The following is a 7,761-nucleotide window of genomic DNA, read 5'->3' as shown; positions in this document are numbered from 1 at the left end:
ATATCCAAACCACTATGGCGTTTCGATCTCTGAACCGAAAAAGGGTGGGTTCGTTCAACACCGGGTGCCCAGTAACAGCCGCGATTAATCTTCCTCAACCTCCTCAGACCCCAGGTACAACACGCCCAGGACCGCCTGCAGTTCGCGTATCAGCCAGATGTTGGTGTGGAGGATGCCATCCTCTACATGCTACACCGAATCCACTCCCATCTGGATAAGGGAAGCGGCACAGTGAGGATTCTCTTCTTGGACTTCTCCAGTGCCTTTAACACCATCCAGCCCCCTATGCTTCACGACAAACTGAACAGGATGGGAGTGGAACCCTATCTGGTGGACTGGATTGATGATTACCTCACTGACAGGCCACAGTACGTCAGGCTGAAGGACATCACGTCTGACACTGTGGTCAGCAGCACTGAAGCCCCCCAGGGTACAGTGCTGGCCCCTCTTCTCTTCACCCTGTACACCTCAGACTTTTGCTACAACTCTGAACTATGTCATCTACAGAAGTACGCTGATGACACAGACATCGTTGGGTGTATTAGGGGTGACAGAGAGGAGGAGTATCAGAGTCTGGTGGGGGATTTTGCGCTCTGGTGCCACACTAACCGGCTACAGCTCAACACCTCTAAGACAAAAGAGCTGGTCATTGACTTTGGAAGATCCAGACCAAGTCCGAGACCAGTCCTGCTAGACGGAGCTGAGGTGGAGGCTGTGAATTCCTACAAATACCTCGGGGTCTGGCTGGATAACAAACTGGACTGGAAAACACACACCAGCTACCTGTATGGGAAGACACAAAGCAGGTTGTACTTCCTGAGGAGATTGCGGTCATTCAACATCTGCAGCAAATTGCTGTGGATGTTTTATCAGTCTGTGGTTGCCAGCGTCCTCCTCTACACTGTGGTGTGCTGGGGAGGCAGCATAAACAAGAGGGACGCCTCCAGACTGAATAAACTGATCAGGCGGGCTGGCTCTGCGGTCGGCATGAAGCTGGAACCACTGGTGACGGTGGCAGAGAGGAGGACACTGGACAAACTGCTGGACATTATTGACAATGCCAGCCACCCCTTGCACACTGTCATCAGCAACCAGAGGAGCCTGTTCAGTGGAAGGCTGCCCCTTCCCAAAGTTAGGACCAACAGACTAAAGAACTCCTTTGTCCCTCATGCCATCACACTTTACAACTCCTCACTCGGAGGGAAGTAGGAGGAAATAGAATATAAGTAATAGAAGTAATAGAAGTGATAGAGTAAAGAGGAGAGATATAACCTATTCCACTGCTTAATTTGAACTGCTAATTTATTTAATTTAATTTAACTGTCAGCCACCCCTTGCTCACCGTCATTTCATATATGATATGATATTTATTCACAATGCCGTATGTGTATGTGTGTATGTATATATATATGTGTATGTATATATGTGTGCAGATGTATATGTGTGTGCATGTGTATATGTATATATATATGTTTATTTATGTTTACATTTATTTATTTATATTTATTTATTTATTTATTTATATTAATCCTCTATACAGTTCTCTACATTTATCTTTTATTTTACTTGAATCCGGTTTTACTTCTATTATTATCTCTTTTTTATTGTTTACTGTTTTTTTTTGTTTACTTGTTATAGTTAGTTAGTTAAGAGTTTATTGTTTATCTTATATTATAATTATTGTTTACTGTTTACTTTTTATTTTACTTTTTATAGTTATCTAAGAGTGTATTGTTTATCTTATATTGTATATAATTTAATATTGTGTTGTGTTTCTTTCTGTAAACTACTGGACAATCAATTTCCTTGAGGGAGTCATCCCAAAAGGATCAATAAAGCCTAATCTAATCTAATCTAATCTAATCTAATCTAATCTAATCTAATCTAATCTAATCTAATCTAATCTAATACTTCAGCCGACATTTTGTTCAGTGAGTGAATAAAGGTAGGTAGGAACCAAAGTGCCTGCCGATGTTCCCTGGGATCCACGCAAGCGAAGAGCGTCTACATTCCGATTGGCTGTCAGTGTTTGGCCGCTGAAGCGAATAATAGTAATTTGCATAAAGTTAAAAAGTTTTCAACTTCTTTTTGACGCTCTGGTCGCTCAATTTTGGCCGCTGGTAGCGTTGGTATCCTATCTCTGTTGTAGCCACAGCAGAGACTTGCACATTGCACCTGTGATGAGGATGAGGGTGATGAGGCCCGCCGACAGGGGGGGACAAACGGGTACGTTGTCCCGGGCCCTGGACTGGCCCTGGAATGGGGGGGGGGGGGGGCATAACTGGACCCCCATGAAGTTGGGATTAATTATTGTATGTATACTTCAAAATGTGTTGATTTAGAGAAGAAAAGTGCGTTATTTGCATTCAATTAATGACTCCTAGATTGTTTGCCTTCATTGCCCTTGAAAAAACGGCCAATAACCCCCTATCACCCCTATGCCAAAATGGTTTGGTCTTTGGAGAAGAAAAAAGACGACATCATTCCATTAGTGGTCAGTGCGCGAGTTGATTCAACATGCACAAGTCAGGAGCCCTGAAAATAAAAGAAAGGCGAAAAAGAGAGGAAGAAGCCGAAAGCCTGAGGGGATCTCTTTATAAATATTTCAGAAAAGACTCAGGTGATGCTGCAGGTACCAGTAAAGGCAGCTGTGCAGCACAGCCAGGTAAGACACGGCCAACTTTTTCCAGCCCCGTCGTCAAGTAACACAGGCACAGGCGGCGTGTCAAACATATTAGCGCAGCACCACATGAGCAAGTCACACGGAGATCAATATCAGACAGACAGGGGGCATTGAATAATTTGATAACCACAACGGCTTTATTACACTGTGTTTCATACGCCTATATCTAATTGAATCTTAGAATATGCACATTACCCCGCAAATAGGCCCATGTCCAAATCAAATGTTTCAGGCAGGCACGCGCTGCGCACTCCAATCAGGCTGAATTGATTTGAGAATCATTCCCAGTCATCTGAATTACAGCCAGTGTAACGCGGCTCATGGTTTAAAATAAGCCAGTGGCATGGCAACATGTGAAATTGCCATTTAGATAGAGTTGGATGTAACGAATGGGTTATAAACGTGACGTTTTGGGGTAGCCTGTAACTTAGTTTCTGATTGCCGTTAACTTGAAACTCGCCAGATGAATGGGCTCCGCCTTGTTCCCCAAACATTCTCTGGAAGTTCAGCGGACATAAACGCGGGTCTGGCGATAAATAAAAGTACCCTTGACATGATTCCCCTTGGTCAAGTGAAAAATGGTCGATGAAATGTGCAGTTAATGAGCTCTAAGTGAATACAATAGCGTGAGTTTTATTGTGGTATGATTCTGAAAGCCATAACTTCACTCAGTCCATATCCATAGCCTATCCAATTAAAGTTGTAAATAATCCTTTTGGTTTATCCGTAATGAATGGGCTTGTCATCCCGACGTCATGTGTTTGGGAGCTGCACAAGGGAATTCTGTGGTTGTGTTTCGGCGTTTGACAATTTTGGGAACAAAAAAAAACAACTTAGATTTTTAAACTTTTGTAGTCTTTGGGATAGAGTTAGCCAAGTTGATCAGTCTATTCTTTTCTGTGTTAAATTATACGAAATGGGGCTTCAGAGCATTTATGGGGACCTCTGCATTTTGCTCAGGATCTTCCTGTCCATGCCTGTGTGACTGTGGCTGGAGGTGAGCGAGCCTTCAGCAAATTGAAGCTAATAAAAAACTACTTGCGCTCAAAGATGTCACAGGAGAGGCTCAACGGGCTGGCAATGCTTTCCATAGAGCACAAGCTTGCAAAGAAGCTGGACTTCAATGACCTCATTGATGACTTTGCCACCACAAAAGTCTGGCGCATGGCATTTCGCACCTAAATAGTTGCACACAAAGTTAATGTTAAAATGTTCAAATAAATTGTTTGTTGAGTAATGAGTATTTTTTTGAATTTCCGTCATTTAAGGGTAGGGTAGGGACTGAGAAAGTAGAGGTGTGTGTGTTTTTTTTTTGGGGGGGGGGGGGGCCCATTGAGAGAATTTTGTCCCGGGCCCAGCCAAACCTGTCAGCGGCCCTCTAAACCTGTCAGCGGCCCTCTAAGCCCTGAATCGCTGTTGGCCTGTTCGCTAATGCTAAATGCTATTTGGCAGAAATGGTGTGCTGACAACAAAGTCATTTTGACCAATTATATTGCTAACATTCTATCTATGTTTTAGTGAAGCCAGGAGAGACGGTTGGGATGGTTTAATCATCCAGTCCGGAAGTGTTGTCTTAAGCCACTTCCAGGAGAAGCACAGGCAGCCGCGAGCCCATTGTTTTGACAAATCCAAAACCAGTGGCAAGATTTGACCCTGAATGTTAGACATGCTGGTGCGGCCACCACTGCAACACACCCTAGTTATCAGCTAAGTTTAATACTAATACACGCTTATAACAATATAAAAGTGCCCTACACTGACCCAACCATAGAGAACAGCACTCACACTTTCTTCCTTCTTTCCTAATTCTACTTGGTATTTAGTATAGAAGGACCGTTCCAATATTACAATGTGATGTAAAATGAGTAAGTATGATGGTGGTTGGCTACTGGTGAGTGAAACGGTGGTGTCTAAGTAAATGTAACACAGCTTTCACCTTTGATGCTCTGTGTCAGAAGATAAAAAGTTCAGATGAAATCAGCCCTTCTCCCAACACACTCTCAGTGCTACGAGCGATTACATCGACCGCATCGGGAGGTATGGGTAAAGTCAAGCAGCACTTCAGTGAATACGCAAATAGATTGAAAGGCTACTACACAATTGTAGTATTTGTCATTTGAAAAAATAATACTTTGAGGGAAAAACGACAATGATAACACATGAGGTTAAACAACATTGGAACAATTTGAATAAAAATTTTTTTTTCAAACCCCCTTGCAATGCCTATGTAGTTGTGGCTTATTCTGACTGCTTTCCACTGCTGGAAGGGCCCCTGAAGACCTGCATGGTGCTTTCATTGAATTCTAACATTGTTCAATATTAGAAAATGTATCATTAGATGTCTTAAGCTACTGTCTGTGAACAGCTAACATTTTGAACAACAGAAACAGTATAAAAGGAATCAAGGTAACAAGCAATGAACTCCAAAATTGTTAACCCAATCTATGACATATAGGGACACACCGCTCCAATATCGTTATTAGTGCCCCATCCAACATTTGTTTTTAATCAATTGGATCAGCCCTTAAATCGTACCTATAGTACAATTTAGGTTTGAGTAACAGCAGGGGAAATCCCGTACTTTGCCATACCTACCAACGTGCAATATACATCACTGCCATAGTTTGTCACACCTAGAGCATGGAAACATAATTTGGGTTGCTGAGTGTGTGTATAAGGCCTAAAAAAAAAATTGTTTGGTTCCTGTTTCCGATCGACCCTGTCAATTTTTGTGCGACCCAAATTATTTTATGAGCTTTAGCTTATTTTTTTTTGATGCAAACTATAATTTCGTTTTGGTACAGCACCTCTTCATTCTGCACAAGGATGACCGAATTTTCTCGTTTTTAAATGAAAACAACCTACCTATCATTCGCTGCCGCAGGAAAAAATAAAAAAAATCAATAAAATAAATTCCCTACCTACCCATGACCTCAACTGACAACCAACAGGAACCAAACTTTTTTTTTTTAGGCCCTATCTGGCTAAAGTGCTTTCTAGGAATTGGAAGTATTTAGGAGCTTAGATATGATCCATTTCACCTTGTCCTACGATTATAACATGGAATGTTTTTTTCTTAAAAGCCATATTTAGCTATCTTTTTTTACCAACACAACATTTAAGAGGGCACAGGGAGAGGAAAGCTTGTTCTTAAGGGTGGCTCCCCCCATGTCGCCTTTTCAGATCCCAGGAGATGACATACGCTCAGAGATGAGGTTAAGGGTTGAAAGGAGATTATTCTGGGGGGACTGAGAGGGAGGAGGCCCTAGAATTTAAATCATATGTTATTTATCAGTGGGGAATGAAATACGGCTACTTTCTATCAGCATTTGAAGACATCAATGTCGAGGCGATTAAAAACAGAGGTTTTTTTTGTGTGTGTTTTTTTTTTAATGTTTTCTGTTAATGTGTAATGTAAGCCTGGCTAGCTCAGTCGGTAGAGTATGAGACTCTTAATCTCAGGGTCGAGGGTTCGATCCCTACGATGGGCGCTATGTCCTATTAACCTAGCCCATCTGGTGGAATGTTCACAGAAAAGAAAAGGAGTCGTTCTTGGTTCTGTTCGATCATAGAGCCACACTAAATGTCAGCAGGTTGCCTTGTCGAGCCACAACATTTTGTATTGATATGGAGTCAGCTAGACAGAATGAAAATAAGCTAAAACTACGGTTTGTGGCGGCAAACCATAAAAGTCTTGATAATTTGAAAGGACGAATAAGCAATATAACATGACTTTGAAAGTCAGATGGTTATCTAGCATACCAGGGTATAATACGATCTCCTTGCCACTGACTGTTTCAATGGTTGAGTGAGATTGATTTGTTGCAAACTTAGCCATAGCTGACATGCAGACATGTTCTGCTTTCTACAAGACTCATGTGAATATAGACCTAGCTCTCTGTGGCGTAATCGGTTAGCGCGTTCGACTGTCGACCTTTGTTAAGTGAAAAGAATCAACTGTGTTTCCAAGAGTAGATTTGATAGAACTGCTCGGTCATTTCCTGTCCAACCAATTACTTCCGTTGACTTGAGTACGGAGTGTCTGGAAGAAGAGCTAGCTGGCTAAAGTGCTTCCTAGGAATTGGAAGTATTTAGGAGCTTAGATATGATCCATTTCACCTTGTCTTACGATCATAACATGGAAATATTTTTTTTCTTAAAAGCCATATTTTGCTATCTTTTGTACCAATTAACATTTAAGGGGGCCACAGGGAGAGGAAAGCTTGTTCTTATGGGGGGCTCCCCCCTTTTCCCCTTTTCCAGAACCCAGGAGAATTCATACACTCAGAGATAAGGTTAAGGTTTGAAAGGAGATGATTCAGGTGGGACTGAAAGGGAGGGGGCCCTAGAATTTAAATCATATGTTATTTATCAGTGGGGAATGAAATACGGCTACTTTCTATCAACATTTGAAGACATCAATGTCGAGGTGATTTAACGCACAGGTTTTTTTTGGGTGTATTACTTTTTTTTGAAGACACATGTGATTTCACACATAGGTCTCTGTGGCGCGTTCGACTGTTCATCGAAAGGTTGGTGGTTCAAGCCCACCCAAGGACGAGCTGTTATTTACTGAACACCAGGTCAAGCATCAGCCCATACCATAAACCTTTGTAAAGTGAAAAAATTCAAATGTGTTTCCACGAGTAGATTTGATAGAACTGCTCTGTCATTTCCCGTCCAACCAATTACTTCCGTTGACTTGAGTACGGAGTGTCTGGAAGAAGAGCTAGCTGGCTAAAGTGCTTTCTAGGAATTGGAAGTATTTAGGAGCTTAGATATGATCCATTTTTCCTTGTCTTACGATCATAACATGGAAATATTTTTTTTCTTAAAGGCACCCAGTGCAACTTTATGTAAACATTCAATGCAAAATAAACATTCAATTTCTAGTCTTTTTTACACGTAGTAAGTTTCAATAACTCCATACCATTACATATCGACATTCAAGGAGCAAAGATGCGACGTCGTTGTGTGGTGAGAACTGATAGAAAATCGTAAACAACAACAATCGCTGGTGGGGAGAAGCCATTTTTCCATTGACTGGAAGCCTGCTTTATTTATTGTAGGTTACAAAA

The 7,761-nt window shown here is 41.7% G+C and overlaps 1 non-coding gene across 1 annotated transcript; it reads left to right on the top strand.

The window, feature by feature from the left end:
• The first annotated feature begins 6,101 nt into the window (after positions 1–6,101).
• trnak-cuu (transfer RNA lysine (anticodon CUU)) lies at positions 6,102–6,174 on the top strand. Its single transcript has one exon. It is a non-coding gene; the product is annotated as a tRNA-Lys (tRNA).
• The last annotated feature ends 1,587 nt before the right edge of the window (positions 6,175–7,761 follow it).

Source organism: Gadus macrocephalus, chromosome 8 (assembly GCF_031168955.1).
Source record: "Gadus macrocephalus chromosome 8, ASM3116895v1".
Taxonomy (NCBI): Eukaryota; Metazoa; Chordata; class Actinopteri; order Gadiformes; family Gadidae; genus Gadus; species Gadus macrocephalus.
This window is presented reverse-complemented; position numbering and strand designations above follow the sequence as displayed.